General features: G+C 39.0%; 1 long non-coding RNA gene across 2 annotated transcripts in view; it reads right to left on the bottom strand.

The window, feature by feature from the left end:
• LOC147378298 (uncharacterized) overlaps nucleotides 1-22748 on the bottom strand; it is a 153035-nt gene that overhangs the window by 77912 nt on the left and 52375 nt on the right. Inside the window, exon 3 of one of the 2 annotated variants that reach the window (XR_015145865.1) lies at nucleotides 11191-12975. The exons of the other annotated variant lie outside the window; for it this stretch is intronic. This is a non-coding gene — a long non-coding RNA (uncharacterized LOC147378298). Of the gene's footprint in view, nucleotides 1-11190; nucleotides 12976-22748 lie in introns of those variants that run through there. 2 annotated transcript variants of the gene reach the window in all.

Below are 22748 nucleotides of genomic sequence, written 5' to 3'. Positions count from 1 at the left end.
GTTTCAGCCTCAGCATCAGTCCTTCCAATGAACATCCAGGACTGGTTTCCTTTAGGATGGACTGGTTGGATCTCCTTGCAGTCCAAGGGACTCACAAGTGTCTTCTCCAGCTAATCATTAGAGAAATGTAAATCAAAACTACTTTGAGCTATCACCTCACACCAGTCAGAATGTCCATGATCAAAAATTCACAAATATTTGAGAGTCTGGAAAAAAGGGAACCTCATACACTATTGGTGGGAATGTAAACTAGTACAACCAGTACAAGGAACAGTATTGAGGTTCCTCTTTAAAAATTGAACTACCATATGATCCAACAATATCACTCTGGGCATATATCTGGAGACAAACCATAATTCAAAAAGATATATGTAGCTCAGTGTTCAATAGCCAACACACAGCCACAACTTCAGTGTTCATCAATACAGGAATGGAGAAAGATTTGGTACATATATACAATGGAACATTCTCTGCTGTAAAAAAAAAAAAAAAAGAAGAAGAAGAAGAAGAAAGAAAGAACATCATTTGCAGTGATATGGATGAACCAAGAGATTATCATGCTAAGTGAAGTAAATGAGACACAGAAAGAAAATACCATGTATCATTATATGTGGAATCTAAAATATGACATGAATGAATGTATTTACAAAACAGAAAAAAGCTCGCAATCTTTGAAAAAGAAACTTATGATTACCAAAGGGCAAACATTGGTGAGGGGAGGGGATAAATTAGGAGTTTGGAATTAACATATACACACACGAATTTATAGATAACCAAAAAGGACCTACTACATAGCATAGGGAATTCTACTCAATATTCTATAATAATTTATATGGGAAAATAATCTGAAAAAGAATGGATATATGTGTGTGTATATATGGCACCCTACTCCAGTACTCTTGCCTGGAAAATCCCATGGACAGAGGAGCCTGGTAGGCTGCAGTCCATGGGGTCGCTAAGAGTCAGACACAACTGAGCGACTTCACTTTGACTTTTCACTTTCATGCACTGGAGAAGGAAATGGCAACCCACTCCAGTGTTCTTGCCTGGAGAATCCCATGGACAGAGGAGCCTGGTGGGCTGCCCTCTATGGGGTCGCACAGAGTCGGACAGGACTGAAGCGACTTAGCAGCAACAGCAGCATATATATATCTATATATATCTATATATATCTGAATCACTTTGCTATAAACCTTAAACAAACAACTGTAAATCAACTATACTCCAGTATAAACATTTAATTTTTAAAAAGAGGGTATATTTAATGACCTTAGCATCACATCAATAGATGTTTGTTTTTTCATTGAATATTTGTATCAATTTGTTGGACAGAGAAGCACTCAGGCAGAGTCAGGTCACTTGATTTCTTTGAAAATCTCTTCAGATGACTTATCAAAATTACAGATTTTGTTATTGATTTTGGAGTTCCTGTCCATGGAACCTTTAATTACTCTACCACTTGCTCCATGGGCATTTTTTCCCCCTGAACAAATGAGAAAAGACACTTTATAGAAGGACAATATGCATAAGGCTTAGGAATCTGGTATCTATTGTGGTAACATCTGAATGCTGTTGCTGCTGCTGCTGCTAAGTCTCTTCAGTCGTGTTCAACTCTCTGTGACCCCATTGATGGCAGCCCACCAGGGTCCCCTGTCCCTGGGATTCTCCAGGCAAGAACACTGGAATGGGTTGCCATTTCCTTCTCCAATGCATGAAAGTGAAAAGTGAAAGTGAAGGCATTCAGTTGTGTCCAACTCTTCGCGACCCCATGGACTGCAGCCAACCAGGCTCCTCCGTCCATGGGATTTTCCAGGCAAGAGTACTGGAGTGGGGTGCCATTGCCTTCTCCAGAGGAATTCCATAACCTTTCCCAAAATCCCTCATGCTACACTTTTGCAGTCAAAACTTTACTTGATTTATAACCCTTGTAGCCACTAATTTATTCTCCATTGATGTAGCTTTATCTTTTCAAGAGGGTCAAATAAATCAATTCATACAGTATGATGACTTTTGAGATTGACTTGTATCTTGTATAATATTTTGAGATTCATCCATATGGTTGCATGTATCAATAGTTACTTCCTTTCTATTTTTGTCAATTTTCCATATTTATATATTCCCTCAGTTCAATTCAGTAGCTCAGCTGTGTCCAGCTCTTTGCGATTCAATGAACTGCAGCACGCCAGGCATCCCTGTCCCATCACCAACTCCTGAAGTTTGACAAACTCATGTCCATTGATCATAATGCCATCCAGCCATCTAATCCTCTGTTGTCCCCTTCTCCTCCCACCTTCAATCTTTCCCAGCATCAGGATCTTTTAAATGAGTTGGTTCTTTGCATCAGGTGGCCAAAATATTGGAGTTTCAGCTTCAACACCAGTCCTTCCAATGAATATTCAGGACTGATCTCCTTTAGGATGGACTGGTCTGATCTCCTTGCCGTTCAAGAGAATCTCAAGAATCTTCTCCAGTACCACAGTTCAAAAGCATCAATTCTTTGGTGCTCAGCTTTCTCTATAGTCCAACTCTCACATCCATGCATGACTACTAGAAAAACCATAGCCTTGACTAGACAGACCTCTGTTAGCAAAGTAATGTCTCTGCTTTTTATTTTTTATTTTTTTTAATGTCTCTGCTTTTTAATATGTGGTCTAGGTTGGTGATAACTTTTCTTCCAAGGAGCAAATGTCTTTTAATTTCATGGCTGCAGCCACCATCTGCAGTGAATTTGGAGGCCCCCCAAAATAAAGTCTGTCACTGTTTCCACGATCTCCCCATCAATTTGCCATGAGGAGATGGGACTAGATATCATGATCTTAGTTTTCTGAATGCTGAGTTTTAAACCAACTTTTTCACTCTCCTCTTTCACTTTCATCAAGAGGCTCTTCAGTTCTTTGCTTTCTGCCATAAGGGTGGTGTCATCTGCATTTATAAGGTTACTGATATTTCTCCCAGCATTTCTTGATTCTAGCTGGTGCTTCATTCAGTCCAGCATTTCTCATGATGTACTCTGCATGTAAGTTAAATAAGCAGGATGACAATATGCAGCCTTGACTTACTCCTTTCCTGATTTGGAACCAGTCTGTTGTTCCATGTCCAGTTCTAACTGTTCCTTCTTGACCTGCATACAGATTTCTCAGGAGGCAGGTCAGGTGGTCTGGTATTCCCATCTCTTTAAGAATTTTCCACAGTTTGTTGTAATCCACACAGTCAAAGGCTTGGCATAGTCAATAAAACAGAAATAGATGTTTTTCTGGAACTCTCTTGCTTTTTCAATGATCCAGAAGATGTGGGCAATTTGATCTCTGGTTCCTCTGCCTTTGCTAAATCTAGCTTGAACATCTGCAAGTTAACAGTTCACATATTGTTGAAGCCTGGCTTGGAGAATTTTTAGCATTACTTTGCTAGCATGTGAGATGCATATATTTGTGTGGTAATATAAGCATTCTTTGGCATTGCCTTTCTTTGGATTGTAATGAAACCTGACCTTTTCCATTCCTGGGGCCACTGCTGAGTTGTCCAAATTTGCTGGCATATTGAAAGCATCATCTTTTAGGATTTGAAATAGCTCAACTGGAATTCCATCACCTCCACTAGCTGTCTTCATAGTGATGCTTCCTAAGGACACTTGACTTCACATTCCAGGATGTCTGGCTCTAGGTGAGTGATAACACCACTGTGATTATCTGTGTCATGAAGATCTTTTTTGTACAGTTCTTCTGTGTATTCTTGCCACCTCTTCTTAATATCTTATGCTTCTGTTAGGTCCATATACCACTTCTGTCCTTTATTGAGCCCATCTTTGCATGAAATATTCCCTTGGTATCTCTAATTTTCTTGAGAAGGTCTCTAGTCTTTCCAATGTTATTGTTCTCCTCTATTTCTTTGCACTGATCACTAAGTAAGGTTTTCTTTTCTCTTATTGCTATTCCTTGGAACTATATATTCAAATGAGTACATCTTTCCTTTTCTCCTTTGCCTTTCACTTCTCTTCTTTACATAGCTATTTGTAAGGCCTGCTCGGACAACCATTTTGCCTTTTTGCATTTCTTTTTCTTGGGTATGGTCTTGATATCTGCCTCTTGTAGAATGTCAGGAACCTCCATCCATAGTTCATCGGGCACTCTATCACATCTAATCCCTTGAATCTATTTGTCTCTTCCACTGTATAATTGTAAAGGATTTGATTTAGGTCATACATGAATGGTCTAGTGGTTTTCCCTACTTTCTTCAATTTAAGCCTGAATTTGGAAATAAGGAGGTCATGGTTTGAGCCACAGTCAGCTCCTGGTCTTGTTTTTGCTGACTGTATAGAACTTCTCCATCTTTGGCTGCAAAGAATATAATCAATCTGATTTCGGTGTTGGCCATCTGGTGATGTCCATGTGAAGAGTCTTCTCTTGTGTTGTTGGAAGAGGGTATTTGCTATGACCAGTGTGTTCTCCTAGCAAAACTCTGTTAGCCTTTGCCCTGCTTCATTCTGTACCCCAAGGCCAAATTTGCCTGTTACTCCAAGTATTTCTTGACTTCCTACTTTGGCATTCCAGTCCTCTATAATGAAAAGGACATCTTTTTTGGGTGTTAGTTCTAAAAGGTCTTGTAGGTCTTCATATAACCGTTGAACTTCACCTTCTTCAGTATTACTGGTCGGGGCATAGACTTGGATTACTGTGATATTGAATGGTTTGCCTTGGAAATGAACAGAGTTCATTCTGTTTTTGAAATTGCATCCAAATACTGCATTTCAGACTCTTTTGTTGACTATGATGGGTACTCCATTTCTTCTAAAGGATTCTTGCTCACAGTAGTAGATACAATGGTAATATAAATTCACCCATTCCAGTCCATTTTAGTTCACTGATTCCTAAAATGTCGATGTCCACTCTTGCCACCTCCTGTTTGACTGCTTCCAATTTGCCTTGATTTATGGACCTAACATTCCAGGTTCCTATGCAGTATTGCTCTTTACAGCATCGGACTTTACTTCCATCACCCATCACATACACAGCCAGGTGTTGTTTTTGCTTTGGCTCTGTCTCTTCTTTCTTTCTGGAATTATTTCTCTACTGATCTCCAGTAGCATATTGGGCACCTACCGACCTGGGGAGTTCATCTTTCAGTGTCCTATCCTTTTGCCTTTTCATACTGTTCATGGGGTTCTCAAGGCAAGAATACTGAAGTGGCTTCCCATTCTCTTCTCCAGTAGACCATGTTTTCTCAGAACTCTCTACCATGACCCTACATGTCTTGGGTTGCCCTACTTAATTGAGTTAGACAAGGCTGTGGTTCATGTGATCAGATTGGTTAGTTTTCTGTGATTGTGGTTTTCAGTCTATCTGCCCTCTGATGGAAAAGGAAAGAGGCTTATGGAAGCTTCCTGAGGGGAGAGACTGACAGGTGGAAATGGGTCTTGTTCTGATGGGCCATGCTCAGTAAATCTTTAATTCAATTTTCTGCTGAAGGGTGGGGCTGTGTTCCCTCCCTTTTATTTGACCTGAGGCCAAACTCTTGGGAAGGTAATGAAAATAATGATGATCTCCTTCAAAATGTCCCATACATGCACTGCTACACTGAGTGCCCCCAACCTTGCAGTAGGCCACTGCTGACCCTTGCCTCTGCCAGAGACTCCTGGACACTCATGGGCAAGTCGGGGTCAGTCTCTTGTGGGGTCACTGGAGCAGCGGCTGTGTGATGCTGGAGTGACTTGAAGGAGATCCCTCACATCCAAGGGCAAAGGAGAAGCCCCAGCAAGATGGTAGGAGGGGCAAATTCACATTTAGAATCAAACCCAATACCCACCAGAAATGCTCAGAGGGCTCAAACATAACTTGTTTGAGGACCCAGAGACCCCACAAAGACTGAGACATAACTGTGTTTGGGTGTCTCCTGAGGAGGTATGGGTCATCAGTGGACTGTTGCAGGGGCATGGGCTCTGGGCACAGTAGACCAAGTATAGCATAAGCCCTCTTGGAGGAGGTCCTCATTAACCCACAATAGAGCCGCCAGACCTTACACAGCACTGGGGAAACAGACTCTTGGAGGGCACAAACAGAACCCTGTGTGCACCAGGCCCCAGGAGAAAGGATATATTCCCTAATTCCAGGATATTTGGGTTGTATTCATGGCTTAGTGATTAGAAATGTAACTTCTATGCAAACTGTGTATATTTCTTTATGGTGGTTTATTTGCTAAGTCATGTTCAACTCTTGCAACCCCATGGACTGTAGCCTGCAAGGTTCCTCTGTCCATGGGATTTTTCAAGCAAGAATACTGGAGTGGATTGCCATTTCCTTCTCCAGGGGATCTTTCCGACCCAGGAATTGAACTCACGTCTCCTGCATTGCAGGAAGATTCTTTACCAATGGAGCTATGAGGGAAGCCCATATTTCTTTATACAAGAACATTATTAATATATAATGCACATAGATACAAATTATGGATTAAGATGTATAATTCACTGATGTTCAGTGTATTTCTAGAGTTATGCAACAATTCATCAATAAGTTTTAGGACATTTTTATCACCCAATTGTAACATTATCTTTAATATTTTAAGGACTGTCAAAATGTTTTCCAAAGGAGTTGCCTCATTTTATAGTCAAGTCAGCATTGTATGATGGTTCCAGTTTCTCCATATCCTTACGAAAAACTGGTTTGTTTCTGAGTGTTTTACTATAACAATCCTACTGGGTGTATAGTGATTTTATTGTAGTTTGATTTGCATTTCCCTATGGTTAATGATGTAAAGCATCTTTCATGTACTTTTTATATATATTCTCTAGATAAATATATATTTAAATATTTGTCCTTTTTAAAAAGGAGATATTTTTCTTTTGTCTTATTATTTATTTATCAGAGCTCTTTATTTCAGCTACAAATTTCATCAGATACATATATGTAAAATACCCAGGTATTTTCTTTCATTGTCTTTCTCCTTTCTTAATGGTATCTTCTGGAACAAAATAATAATAATAACAATTATAATGAAGTTTAATTTTTCTGTATTTTTCTTTTGTCCTTTGTGCTTTTGGTGTCTCTAGGCGAAAATTTTGATTTACACGAGGACACAAATTTTGTTACATCTTCTTCCAAGACATCGTGGCTTTAGGTCTTATATTTAAATGTATGTTCCATTTAGAATTAATTTGTGTGTATAGTTAAGCTTCATCCTTTTGTATGTGGATACCCAGCTTAATTTCTGAAGATTGTTCTTTCCCAATTAAATTGTCTTGGCATATGTGTCAAAATCAATTTATGATAAATGCGAAGGCTTATTTCTGGCTCTCAGTTCTGATCTATTGATGTATATATCTATCTACCCTTATGCCATCACATCACCACATTGTTTTCACTACTGTGTCTTCACACAAAATTTTAATTTGGGAAGTGTGAGTCCTCCAACTCTATTCTTGTTCAAATTTTTGCTTTCTGGGTTCCACGCTTTCCAATAAGAGTTTTAGGATCATCTTGTCAGTTTCTATAAAACAGAAATCTGGAATTTCAATAGATACTGCATTAAATCTGTAGACCAATTTGCATAATACTGCCACTTTAAACATTAAGTCTTCTGATCTACAGACATGGGTTTTTTGGCAAATATTTAGATTTTTAATTTCTTTCAAAAATCATTCATCAGTCAGTTCTGTTCAGTCACACAATCATGTCCAACTCTTTGCAATTCAATGGACTGCACCACACCAGGCTTCCCTGTCCATCACCAACTCTCAGAGCTTGCTCAAACTCATGTGCATTGGGTTGGAGATGCCATGCAACCATCTCATCCTTTGTCATGCCCTTCTCCTCCTGCCTTCAACCTTTCCCAGTATCAGGGTCTTTTCCAACGAGTCGGTTCTTCCCATCAAGTTGCCAAAGTGTTGGAGTTTCAGCTTCAGCATCAGTCCTTTCAATGAATATTAAGGACTGATTTCCTTTACGATTGACTGGTTGGATCTCCTTGCAGCCCAAGGGGCTCTCAAGAGTCTTTTCCAACACCACAGTTCAAAAGCATCAATTCTTCAGCACTCAGCTTTCTTTATACTCCAACTCTCACATCCATACATGACTACTGGAAAAACCATACCTTGACCAAATGGACCTTTGTTGGCAAAGTAATGTCTCTGCTTTTTAATATGCTGTCTTGGTTGGTCATAGCTTCCTTCCAAGGAACAAACATCTTTTAATTTCATGGCTGCAGCCACCATCTGCGGTGATTTTGGAGCCTGAAAAAATAAAGTCTCTCACTGTTTCCCTTGTTTCCCCATCTATTTAACATGAAATGATGGGACCAGATGCCATATCTTAGTTTTCTGAATGTTGAGTTTTAAACAAACTTTTTAACCCTACTGTTTCACTTTCATCAAGAGGCTCTTTAGTTCTTCTTCACTTTCTGCCATAAGGGTGGTGTCATCTGCATATCTGAGGTTATTGATATTTCTCCCGGCAATCTTGATTCCAGCTTGTGCTTCATCCAGCCTGGCATTTCTCATGATGTACTCTGCATATAAGTTAAATAAGCAGGGTGATAATATACAGCCTTGACGTACTCCTTTCCTGATTTGGAACCAGTCATTGTTCCACGTACAGTTCTAACTGTTGCTTCTTGACCTGCATACAGATTTCTCAGGAGGCTTTCACCTTTTATATGTTTACCTTCTGTAGTAATGCCCTCTTTTATTGATACTATTGTTAATTTCAGTCTTATTTTGGTCAGACTAGGAAGTGGTTATACATTTCTTGATACTATCTCAGAACCATCTATTGTCTCCACTGATTCAGTTTTGTTTTTATGTAACTATTTTTGTTCTTTTTTATTTTCTTTTGCTTGGTTTTTATTTGTTACTCTTTTTCAAGTTTCTCAAGGCAGAAGCTCTGATTATTAAGATCTTTATTATTTTAATACAAATATTTATTGCTATAAATTTCCCTTTTAGAACTACTTTAGCTGCATTCCATACATTTTAATGTGTAGTAATTCTAGTAAAAAAATATGTTTTATTTTTCTTTGTGACTCACATTTATCATCATTATTTATACTGAAGTAAAGTGTTTAATTTCAACCTATTTGGGGATTATCCAGCTATTTTCCTGTTGACAATTTCTATGTTAGGCCTGACATTATCAGAAAACATACATTGTATAATTTCCTATACAATCTACAAATACTTTTAGATTTTTTTAACGTTTGGTTTATGGTCCAAAATATGGTCTATCTTAGGATATATTCCATGAACATGTGCAATAGTATCGGTTCTGCAGTTGCTGAGTAGAGTGTTCTATAAATATCAATTGATTTCTAGTTCAGAGATTGGCATGCTTTTTATTACAGTGAAAAGTAGTAAATATTTTACAATATCCAGACTAAGGGATAATATTGAAGACATTTTGTAGGTATTAAAAAAAAATTCTTTACTCAGGGACCAGGCCAAAAAAAGGTGGTAGGCCAGATTTTCTTGGTAAGCCACAGTTTGTTAACCTCTGTTCTAGTTAGTGGATGGTATTAAGATTTTTTTTGTATCCTTGATTAGTTTATATCTGCTCTCTCAATTACAGAGGAGTGCTGATATCTTCAAATATAATTCTGGACTTCTCTATTTCTCCTTTTTAAGTCAGTTTAGTATTTCTTTTATTCTGGCTTTCTCTACAAATAATGATACTTTTAAGATTGCCATGGATTTGGAGTTTATTGACTTTTCTGAAACTAAATGTATGCCTTTCACCAAATTTGGGATACTTTCAACTACTGTTTCTTCAAGTATGCTTTACGTAATTCATTCTCCTCTTTCAGGAATTCCAAAAACAAAAATATTAAATATATAAGTATTATTTCACAAGTGTCTAAGGCTTTGTTCAGTTTTTTTTTTTAATTTTTGTTCCCACTGAATACTGTCTATGGTTCTGTCTTCATTTTTACTGTCTCTTTCTTCTTTACTCCCTCTTCTCTTCAGTCTTATATTGAGCTCATCTAATAATTTTTTAATTTCAGATATTTATTTCTAAATTCTTTATTTGCTTCTGTTTTATGCTTTCTATTTCTCTAATTAGAGTGTCTAATCTCTCAGTCAATTTCAATAATGTTTGTATTTACCTCATGAGCATGATTCAGAGACGGCAATGGCACCCCACTCGAGTACTCTTGCCTGGAAAAATCCTATGGAAGGAGGAGCCTGGTAGGCTGCAGTTCATGGGGTCGCTAAGAGTCGGACATGACTGAGTGACTTTACTTTCACTTTTCACTTTGATGCATTGGAGAAGGAAATGGCAACCCACTCCAGTGTTCTTGCCTGGAGAATCCCAGGGACAGGGGAGCCTGGTGGACTGCCGTCTATCGGGTCACAACAGAGTCAGACACGACTGAAGCGACTTAGCAGCAGCAGCAACAGCATAAGCATGATTATAATAACTTCTTTGAAGTCGTAAGGCAGTACTTGCAACATCTGTATCATCTCAGGATTCTCTTTAATAGACTGTCTTTTCCTTTAATAACTGGTCCAACTTTCCTAATTCTTGGTCATATTGTCCTGGGTTTGGATATTTTGGGTAAGTTGGATTGTTTCCTGGACATTCGGAAGCTATACTGTAAGAAATTGGGTCTTCTTCATACAGATGGCCAAGAAGCACATCAAAAGATACATGACATCATTATTACAGAAATGCAAATCAAAATTACAATGAGATATGACCTCTCATAAGTCAGAATGGCATCATCAAAAAAATCTGCAAGCAATAAATGCTGGACATGGTGGAATAAAGGAAACTCTTCTGCTCTGTTGACAGGAATGTAAATTGGTACAGCTACTGTGGAGAACAGTATGGAGATTCCTTAAAGAACTAAAGATAGAGCTACCATATGATCCAGCAGTCCCACTCATCCTTGGGAACATTATCTGAAGAAAAACATGGCTTGAAGGGATACAGTCACTTCAGTGTTCACTGCAGTACTATTTACAATAGCCAAGACGTGGAAGCCACCTAAATATCCATTGACAGATGGGTGGATAAAGATGTGATACATATATAGAATGAAATATTACTCAGCCATTAAAAAAATACTGCGATTTTCAGCAACATGGACAAACCTGGAGATCATATTAAGTGAAATAAGTCAGACAAAGACAAATACCATATGAAATCGCTTATTTGTGGAATCTAAAAAATGATACAAATGAACTTATTTACAAAACAGAAACAAACTCACAGACTGAGAGAACAAACTCATGGTTACTAGGGGGAAGGTAGGGGGAGGGATGGGTTGGCAGTTTGGGATTGACATGTACAAACTGCCATATTTATTAATACAATAAAATGCCTTTCCATAAGAAAAACAGGAATTGGGTCTTCTTAAAGTCAAGGGGACAACTGACTTTTATTTTAATAGGCAATCAACTCATGTACAGAATGCAAGTGAGACTGTCCTCTACAGGTCATGATTCTAACATAAGTTAAGTTTTCGAAGTGTTTACTATGTTGAGTATACCTTTTATATGAGCAACTCAGAGGATGAACTGGGACCCAACTGTAGGGTCTTACTCCAAATAGTGTGGTTTGTATGGTAGTTCACTTTTCAAACCCTTGGCTGTGCTTCTTGGGTATGTTCTGCACACACTCAAGGGGTATGAATTTAGGACTCTTCTATGGGATATCCGTGACACTCTGCAGCTTTTGTGGACTGACATTTTGTTTGTTTTGGGTGGTATTGTTTTTGGTTGCTCTGGACAAAAATGGTAAGATTCTCTCAGTCTCTTGGCCTCTCATGTTCTTGTGCAGTGCCATATATCTGGGCCTATTCCTGGAGCAAGGTAAAGACAGAAGAGATAGAAAAAAATATGAAAATTCTCCCACACTCTTTGTATAAAAGGACTCCTTTGTTCCTAAATCCAGAGGACTAAGTGTTTTTCTCATCTCTAGGTATCTGTGCCACTTTGGCTCTGCAGTATTGTAGGTCTGCAATGGGGCTGGTTTTGCAGCAGCGCTAGGAAAATTTCAAAAAGGAGAAATAAATTATCCCTATTTTATTGAGCTCACAGGTGGTTTTTTTCTTGAAGATGTTGTCAGAAAGATGGGTTATAGGAGATTTTGTTGATGGTATCCATCATCCAGTTTACTGTATCAGACAGTGGGAAGATAAAGAAAAAAAATGCAAAACACAAAAAAGACAACATTAGTTGTTCTTCAAGATTTAACATCTTTCCTAATTTTCTTGTTGTTATTTACTTTTCAGATCCCTCAAGCAGTTGCTTTTTGTATTTTGTCAAGTTTTAAGTAGTAATCAACTGCAGTGTTCCTACTGCAAATAGAAGTTTTAGTTCTTCGCTTTATAATTCTGAGGCAACACACATACCACAGACTATAAAAACAGGAGTTCTACAAAAAAAGAGAAAAAGGACTACTACTGTGTACTTCTAAAGAGTAAACGTTCTAATTTATTTAGTTGCTAAAGGTACAGTTTTTGTTGTTAGCATTACATCAGTTCAGTTCAGTTGCTCAGTCGTGTCCAACTGTTTATGACCCCATGGACTGCAGCACGCCAGGCTTCCCTGTCCATCACCAATTCCTGGAGCTTACTCAAACTCATGTCCATTGAGTCAGTGATGCCATCCAACCATCTAATCTTCTGTCATCCCCTTCTTCTCACACCTTCAATCTTTTCCAGCATCAGGGTCTTTTCAAATAAGTCAGTTCTTTGCATCAGGTGGCCAAAGTATTGGAGTTTCAGCTTCAAAATCAGTTCTTCCAATGAATATTCAGGACTGATTTCCTTTAGGATGGACTGGTTAGATCTCCTTGCTGTCCAAAGGACTTTCAAGAGTCTTCTCCAACATAGGGTTGAGCATAGCATAGCATTACATAGGGTTGAGCATTTTTGGGAACAGAGCTCAGGTTTATGAGCACTTAACTTCTTATCATAGGAGTCATAAACTGAAATTGCCATTTCTAAAGAGTGTGTATTTTTTCCCAGAATCTTGATTTCCTTGAAACCCTTTATAAAACATCAGAGGCAAATTATCATAATTGATTATACTGTGATATCTGAATAAATTAAAAAATATTTTAATGTTACTGTGATAATATTTTGTCAGATTCATAATTAGTTTTTATTATAAAAAGATAAGCTGGCCAAACATCTCTCAAGTGGTCATGCAATACTGCTGAGGAACATTCCAAGGAAATATCTGTTTATGAATTTTAAATTATCTACTCCCTCATAAATTAAAAAAAAAATCCAACATATATGTCACAATTGAAATTTATCATTATCAAGTGATTTGAAAAAATTAACCTACTTAGAATAATTTTTATCAATACTTCTCTTTACAGGTGTCTCACAGTGTATTCTTTAACTTTTAAAATAATATTAGTGAGATGCCAAGCACCCAGGACATTAAAAAAATCAACCCCTATGCCATAGAGTAATTGGGGCTAAGATAAACGTTATAGTCCACAAAAGGCTAAATATTGATCTGTTCAGTTTGCATCCATTATTGCTGATCTTTCAGGATTTAAATATTGATTGTGCAGTGCAGTTACGATAAGCTAGAGCTAAAGCTCATCCATATTGCAATGTTGGGCAAAAGAAAAAGAGTTTTAACCTCAATAAGCCTGTGCCCTAGTTAGAAAATGCCATCCTCCTTCTAAATCTTTAGCCTGGCTATGAAAAATTAATAATTTATTAAAACATACTTTATTACAGGACTTTCCCTTCTGTCTCCCTGGCACAATGCCAGTGTACACTATGAAGTAATAGTTGGAAAATGACCTCCACTTCTTCAAATGAGTTGTTTCTTTAGTTTGGCTTAATATTAATCATTAACTAAAAAAATACAAGAACTGTTTCTCAGGATAGCTAAACTTTCATGCACATGTGGCTCTTTGCCAGAGTCTAAGATGACATCAGAGTGATATTACTATGACTGTACCAACCATCCTAGAATTATTGATATAATACATTGTTCTGATGATATAGTAAACATTGATGTGGAAATTGAATATATAACTGGCAATGACTGAGGAAATATAATTTAATATCTTCTGTGCTACCTTCTTCTTCCACTCCCCTCACTCGGCTTGCTTAGGGTAATGTCTTCTCAATGCATTCTTATTATTTCAAATAGGATATCCTGACGTGTAGCACAAGTTGATAAGCAGACACCAAAACCCTTTTGTTGGAAATATTTTGTACATATTACAACACTCAAGGGGATTTCTCATTCCTTTTTTTAAAATAAATATAAAAGTAGAATTAAAGACCTGATTTTTCCTCTCCTCCCCCAAAATAGTACATGGGTAGCTTAGTTGGCAAAGAATCCTCCTGCAATGCAGGAGGCCCTGGTTCAATTCCTGGGTCCGGAAGATCACGTGGAAAAGGGATAGGCTACCCACACCAGCATTCTTGGGCTTCCCTGGTGGCTCAGATGGTAAAGAATCCACCTGCAATGTGGGAGACCTGGGTTTGATTGCTGGGTTTGGAAGATCCCCTGGAGAAGGGAACCATTACCCCCTCCAGTATTCTGGCCTGGAGCATCCCATGGACTGAGGAACCTGGGAGGTTACAGTCCATGGGATCACAGAGTCGGACATGACTGAGTGACTTGCACTTTTTTTTTTTTTTTCTTTCAATTAAATAGCTGATTGTTCATAGATCCAGAAAGCATAAAACATCCCTTGAAACATCTTACACTGAAGCTTATTTGTTTCTAATCTGTCCAGAAACCATATTTATAAACTCTCAGCCAACATTTCAGAGACAAAATATCCTTCACATTTTTACCACCCTAGCAGAATCAACTTCTGCCATATTGTCTCATTGACATTTATTTCTTATAATAATCAGCAAAAAAAAAAAAAAAAAAAAAACAGTATTGTTTTGAAGAAAATCAGAAGGCAATAATTTCAGGTTGCCCTTGAGTCTATTTTATATTTGTCCTTTTCTGTTTCCTAGGAATATTTTTCATTTATTTTCTCTTTCAAGTACCATCTGAACTGTCAGATATTTTCCTAAAAATCATACAGTGTGATTTTGAGAAACACTGTCTTAGATTTATCATCCTGAGACTTAGCCAAAAAGAAATCCACTGATTTCCCCTTTACTTTTATTCTGGGGTTTTCAACATCTGATATTATTTGGCCTTGTGAGTTGCAAGAAAAGTATAACTCACAGTTTGATGACAATTTCCTGTACTCTGCTGTTTTCAAGTTTCAAATAATTATATATTTTTAAAATAACTGCTGTGAGACAGACAAAAATTGTCAGCTTTGTCTCTTCACATTTACATTTTTTGGCTAAAAATAATGGATAAATTTCAGAACCAAAATCCTACTCAGTTTCCACATAAACTGTTCACAGTGAAGAAAGAGTTTAACAATTGTCTAATCCTACAACTGGCAAAGTACACCACAGGATCACACCTGCTCAGCCCTTAGGCCAGCATCTGTCTTTACTTACATCGTACATTTTTGAATAAATGAAAGTTTCTTCCCCAATTTCATATTTATGCTGTTACCACTTTGTTTTGGGGAGGGGGCTTTCTGGAGACTGCTTCCCTTTTCATACCCATCCCTCAAATGCAGTTAGTTATAGTAATAAACTTGCTTTGCATGAGATCCATAGCATGCATATTTTAGACTAATGGCAATTGTCAAGACAGTTCTTCTCAGCATGTTGTCTTTGATTAAGACCATATAGTGAAAAAGAGGTCGGGGGAATAGTGGGAAATGGCAAGGAAACCTCTAGAATACATAATATTTGGATAGTAAAATTGCATTTCAATGACAGAATTGGATTGACCAAAAGAATTTTTTCATGAAAATAATGTACATTGTGCTGGCATGTTCTGCAGTTCTCTGGGAACATTTTTTTCTAAAATTATTTTCCCTATGATCCTGAGCCAGAATAGCTCCTACACTGTTATTGTGTAGGAAAAATGACAGTGCTTACAATCTTGCTGTATAGCCACTGAAGGCAAGTGGCTTCAGGGGTCAGAGGGTACACTTGGTGTATTTCAAGTGTTTTTTTTTTTTTGTAAAACTTAATCCTCAAGGCTAGGATGTCTAAAGCCCTTCTTATCAAGTTTTTCAAGAAATGATATCCAAAGTAACTTAAAATTCCCACTATTCACTAGAATTTATTCACTTAAATTGGGTTTTGGGGATACCATATTATTTGCACAGGGTTCTCATTAAAATGTTGGATTCCTGGGTCTTGCAACCACTTTATCAAATATTTAGGGTAATCTTATTCTGGGTAGTATCACATTCCTGGGTCACTGTACACATTTAAGGACACATTCCTTAGGGAACTTAGTTGTTTTAAGTCTTGCCCTTGAATAAAGTAACATACTTACATTTTATCATAAAGTCACTGACATTTTTAGCAGGTTGTGAGCACAAACTTAAAAAAAAAAAAATAAGCTTTCTCCCTATCTCTCATCATACTGAAAAATTAATTCAAAGTAGATCACAGGCCTAAATGTAAGAGCTAAAACTATAAATGTCATAAATAAGACAAAAAATAAACAAACAGAAAACAGGAGTAAATCTTTGTGACCTTGCGCTAGGCAACAATTTCTTAGATGTGACACCAAAAACACAAGTGATAAAAGAGAATATTGACAAGGTGGACTTTATCAATTTAAAAAAGCCCTTTGTACTTCAAGGATGCCACCAAGGAAGTAAAAAAACAACCCATAGGGAAAAAATATTTATAAAGAACATATCTGACAGTGAACTTGTGTCCAGACACATAAAGCAACTTTATGATTTAATTATAAAAAAGAAATAACCTAATTCAAAAATGGGTCAGGTGTTTGAATAATTATTTGTTTCCAAAGAAAATCTAAAAATGATCAATAATCACTAAAAAGGTGCTCAATATCATTAGTTGTTAGGAAATTGCAAATTAATACCACCATGGGATAATGCTTCAAACCTACTAAGATTTCTTGGATCAAAAAACATAATAGCAATACTGGCAAAGAAACAGAAAAAGTAGAATTATCATATATTGCTGAGAATGTAAAGCAGTGCAACCAATTAGAATACAGTTTTGCAGTTCCTGAAAATTTTGAACACAGTTTATCATATAACCCAGCATTTCCACTCATAGGTATTATTTTCATAAAATTGAAAATATGTCCGCACAAAAAAGCTGTACACAAATGTTCCCAGTATAGCCAAAATGTGTAAAGAACCCAAATGTCCATTGGCTAATGAATGGATACACTTAATGTGGATCTTTATACAATAGAATGTTACTCAAACATGTTAGAACATGGGTAGACCTCAGAGTCGCGGTGCTTATTAAACCTGCCACCTACCAGTCTAGAATTGTCTGCCTCTTTCTTGGTTTGTGCTTGGCCTTCAAGGATGGAGGCTGGTTTCAGATTTCAGCCAGGAAGTTCCTGATAATGTTGAAAAACAACAATGGAGGAGACAACCAGGAGACCAAAGAAATGGGCTTTAGGAAAGAGGCATGCTCCAGGAAATGCCGAGCGGGCAATCAATCTCTATGTTGGGAGGGGTGCACCACTTGTTAGATGCTTGTGGAGCACTGCATGATTTGGGGATACCCTGAGAACACCGGCTGGTTTAATGTACTTATTTGAGGATGATGCACAGTGCATTGTGACCAAAAAGATCAACAAATGGCTGCACAGTTGGTTGGCCTCTATTGTGGGCGTTCCACCTGCCACCAAAGACCAAGAAGAGGCTGAACTCAAATTAAAATGTTGAAAAGCTAAGCTTGGAAAAGGACCTTCTTTTTGCCCATTATTTGCTAGCTTGCAGATAAGACAGACCTTAGTGTGCCATTTTGCAAAACTAGGTCAGTGCTTGCTGCCTTGAATTAAGGTCAGAGTGCTTGTGACAAAGCCTAATAGGGACTTGAGATAGAATCCTTAAAAGAGTGTTGATGAAAAAGAATAAAATGTTATTATGTTGATTGATGAAATGGACAAAAATGCCGCATGCCACCCAACAACTTATACAAAGAAAAGCAAAATCACATCCTGAGCTAGCCAGGCATCCCCCAGCTGAGGAAATATTCATGATGACAGAATATACTTAGCTGAGCTATGGACATTGGTGCCAAGTTGTAACAAAAGGCCAGGGAAAGTATCCAGGCACAGTTAGTGTGGCTATGAGACACAGTGGACAATGACATTTCTGTAACCAGGCAGGAGGCAAAAAAAAATAAAAAAGTAACATCACACCCTACCCTCTGACAGAGTTTACGGAGATCAGGGGATTCAAGACATTCGCTTCCTGGTAGATTGCATTAGCCTTTTCTAAAGAGAGGCTTTGCCCAATGAAGGGAATCTCCCTGGGTGTGGGACTCTGAAAATCTAGAGAAGGTACAACAAATCCTTACAGCATTGGGAATGAAACAGGCAAATTATACCCCATCTTTGAAGACCCTGGTTGAGCCACATTCACTACAGAGATGAAAGTTAAGATGCTCCAGGCTACTCCCAACACCTGATATGGGGTGGGGTGCTGATATCCATGCTGAGCCCAGTTCTAAGAAAAGATATTTATGATGGTGGGTAATCCTTTGTTGATCTGGGGAAAACCAATAAATCCTGGAAACAGGAATGAGCTGTGGGAGAGAGAGGGAAGGAGCTCAGGAAGCCAAGGAACCATAATAGGCTATAAAGGGTCCAGTAAAAATAATGCAAAAGCAAACATGGCTTGACCTTATTGCTGTGGGGATTCCACCTGAACAGACAGGCTGAAACCCAGTGCTGTGCTGGTCAACTTAAGAAATGTTTTAGAACCAGAAGAGTAGTTTAGAGTTCCCCATCTGCCCTATTAACCAGAGGCCTCAAGTATACAGTCTTATGCAGTATGGGCACTCCCCTTTTCCCTGGGTATAGGATACAGGCCAAGACTGTCTCTAGGTAAGGCCCACTAGAGGCAATCAGAGATCTCATGTTGAACACAGTATTCACAGGTCCTCCAGAAATTCACAAAAGATGATGACTGGTTGACACTGGAGCTGAGTAGTCCCTAATACATGGTAACACTCAAGAGTTTTCTAGCCCCCTCAGCAACACTGATGGTTATGGAGGGCAAACAGCTAGAGCCAGAAGGTCCTTTTGACACTGCAAGTTGGGGGTTTATCCCAATCTCCACCAAAAATATGAGGTTTATAAATCTCTCCAGTACCATAGAACATACTGGCATTAATATCCTATGAACCTCTATCAGTGACTTTGAACTCCAGGTTAAAGTAATCAAACCAGTACTGTGAGGGAACATCAGCTGGGAACAAGCAAGCCTGCTGCCCTTGTGAAGAACGGTAGCTCTCAAGTAATATAAATGTCTGGGTGGGATAAAGAAATAGGAGAAACTAAGAATTGCACTAAGTGGGTATTGTATGCCCTTCCCATTGTGCTTCCAACAGTTGGTTAAAGAAAAAAGAAAAACAAAACCAGATGGCTCATGACATATTAACAGTAGACTCCCAAGAACTGAACAAGGTAGTACCCTCCACCATCCATACATCTGTACTCAACATTGCCACCATCTTAGATACCTTGGCCATGGTCCCAGGAGTGTACTATGCTGTACTGGACTGAACAAGTATCTTTTCAGTACACCCCTGGACCCTGAGTCACAAGATAAATTTCCCTTCTCTCTGGAGGGGCAACAATGGGCCTTTCAAGTGCTTCCCCAGGTTACCTGCCCAGCCACACTAGATATCATGGGGTAGTGACCTGCGACCTGTCTCTGTTCTCCTTCACCACATCAGTAAACTTGATGATATAATGTTAACATGTAAAAACTTGCCCCAAACTTCCCTGGTGGTCCAATCGTTAAGAATTTGACTGCCAATGCAGGGGAAACAGGTTTGATCCCTAGTCCAGGAAGATCCCACAAGCCACGGGGCAACTAAACCATCTGCCACAACTACTGAGCCCATGCTCCAGAGCCCATGAGTCACAATTACTGAGCCTTATACACCAGAACTACTGAAGCCCTCGCACCCTAGAGTTCAGCTCTGCAACAAGAGAAGATACAGCAATGAGAAGCCCACGCAACTAGAGAAAGCCTGCATGCAGCAATGACAACCCAGGACAGACAAAAATAAATATATAAATAATAATAATAAAAACATACTGAAAAAGTTGGGGGAAAAAAAAAAAGCAGTTAAAAAATTAAAAGACTTGCCTCTGAAGCAAGTTATGCAGACTTTACTAGAACACCTTCAGTGGAGAAGATGGGTGGTGAAACCACAGAAAATTCAAGGCCCAGGCACTGCCCTAAGTTTCAGAAATCATTTTATTCTCCACCTGACACTGTCTCCATTCCTTACATGCTGTGCTTAGTCTCTCAGTCATGTCCAACTCTTTGTGACCACCTGAACTGTACCCACCAGGCTTCTCTGTCCATGGGGATTCTCCAGGCAAAAATACTGGAGTGGGTTGCATGCCCTCCTCTAGGGGATCTTCCCAACCCAGGGATCAAACTCAGGTCTCTAACACTGCAGGCGGATTCTCTACCATCTGAACCACCAGGGAGACCCTTCATTCCTTATACTGCCTGATAAAGAAAAAGGACATATGGGGCCAAACATCAAAGCAGCAAGCCACTCCAAGAAGGCAAAAACACTGCACCCCGAGTGCAGGCTCCCATTTGAGTTAGGTATGTCTGTGACTCTGGAAGGTATGAGTCGGGCACTGTGGCAGAGACAACAGAAGGGGAGATAGTCTAGGACTTTTGTTCCCAGCTCTGAAAGGGGACAAAAATCCAATAAACCCCCCAGAGCAACAATTCCTAACAGCATATACAGTACTCCTCCAGGTGGAACCTCTCAGGAAGGAACATACACCACAGCAACAAATAGGCTGAACTCAGAGCAATTTGGCTGAAGATCACTCATAAGCCTTTACACTAACAGTTGGGCCATTGTAAAAAGATTAACACTATGGCTGGGACAATGGGAAGCCAAGGGGTAGGTGATTCATGATTGGGCTCTTATGGAGTCAGGATGTATGGGGTACATTTAGGTTAGCAACAGTCTGAGCACGCCTCAGTTTTCCCTATCCTGACACTGACACCCCCTGGCCACCAGGAAGCTGATGTCCTAGCAACTGACACTTCAGTGGAGACAACAACTTGGGTACATAAGCTAATAACCACCTCAGCACCCAGTAGGATGGCATATTGCCAAACATGCCAGATTATCCTGAAAATATGCGAATTGGTTAATGCAGTAACAATATGACCTCTGTATGTGGGTTTTTTTTCCAGCCATGTGGGAGAGTTCCCTGACCAGGGATTGAACTCAAGACCCCAGTGCAAAGTCATAACCATTGGACCACCAGGGAATTCCCTATCCTGAGTGTTCTAAACAACACCCAAGGCAACTTCCAAAGGAACCTGGGCCCATTCATTGGAATTCCCAACCAGTGAAAAGTTGGCAAACTGACTATACCAACCCACTCATTCTGAATGAAGGTTCTAAATATAACCTGGTTTGCTTGTACAATTCAAAATCTGACCTAGCCCAAGATTTATTTACCCTGTCACTGTACAAACCAGGCTGCCATTTTTAGGGTATTAGGTGGAGAATCATGTTTGTATACTCTCATCAAATGGAAGTGATTGAGTGTCACACTTCAAAAGTCATGATATGCAAGACTGGACAAAACAAACAAACCAAAATGCCATGACATTAAATAGAGGTTCCATCTCTCCTATAATCTGAAAAAGGCAGAATTGATAGGGAAAACAGAATACAATATTAAAACAGCAGATTAAATCACTAACAGGTAAAAATCACCTCAACAGGGTAGACTAAAGTACTGTCAGGCTTTAATACATTTGAATGATCAACCAATAAGGTCTGTTGCCCCATATGGCGGACTGAAGACTCTGCTGAGGAACCCAATACCATAAAATATAAAAATCATGGAAAATAGCTGACTTTCACTGACTTGTACTGACTTTCACCAAAGACCAACATATTATGCTGCTGAGAATACCACATTCCATTATGCCTAGAAAAGGAATTATCTACTGAAATTTACACTGCCAGGATGGATGAAGTACTTGGCACCCCTGGATGAGAAGGAAACCATTCAATCTCCACTAGGATACCACTGTCCTGCTACAGGTTGGACCTATCAAAACACATTAGACGTGGAGTAGAATACACATCATTAAAAGAGAGGACAAGACATTTTGGCCTGGTATATCCTGCCTCCAACCCATTGCCTCCTGCCTGGCAGTGCTGGTTCCCCCACCATCACCAACATGCACGGTACATACAACCAAGCCAAGTTCCAAAAGCTGACAATTTCTTTCTCCTCATGGCCAGGTAGGCACATTCATTTTTCCACAGGTACAACCATTCGGCTGCCATCTTTGTTCCCTCCATTCACATGGAGGACATGCTAGCCCTTATAAATTCACCCAAAAAGGCTTAAATGATGGCCAACAAAGCCTGTTCTTAAACACTGCTGCTGCTAAGTCGCTTCAGTCGTGTCCGACTCTGTGCAACCCCATAGAGGGCAGCCTACCAGGCTCCCGGGTCCCTAGGATTCTCCAGGCAAGAACACTGGAGTGGGTTGCCATTTCCTTCTCCAATGCATGAAAGTGAAAAGTGAAAGTGAAGTTGCTGAGTCGTGTCCAACTCTTAGCAACTCCGTGGACTGCAGCCCAGAGGCTCCTCCATCCATGGGATTTTCCAGGTAAGAGTACTGGAGTGGGGCGCCATTGCCTTCTCTGGTTCTTAAACACTGGAATGTCTCT

This window comes from Bos grunniens, chromosome 2 (assembly GCF_055505025.1).
Source record: "Bos grunniens cultivar Pamir isolate PY7600 chromosome 2, Bosgru_T2T1.0, whole genome shotgun sequence".
Classification (NCBI taxonomy): domain Eukaryota; kingdom Metazoa; phylum Chordata; class Mammalia; order Artiodactyla; family Bovidae; genus Bos; species Bos grunniens.
The sequence above is the reverse complement of the archived record's forward strand: the minus strand, read 5'-3'. Positions and strand labels throughout refer to the sequence as shown.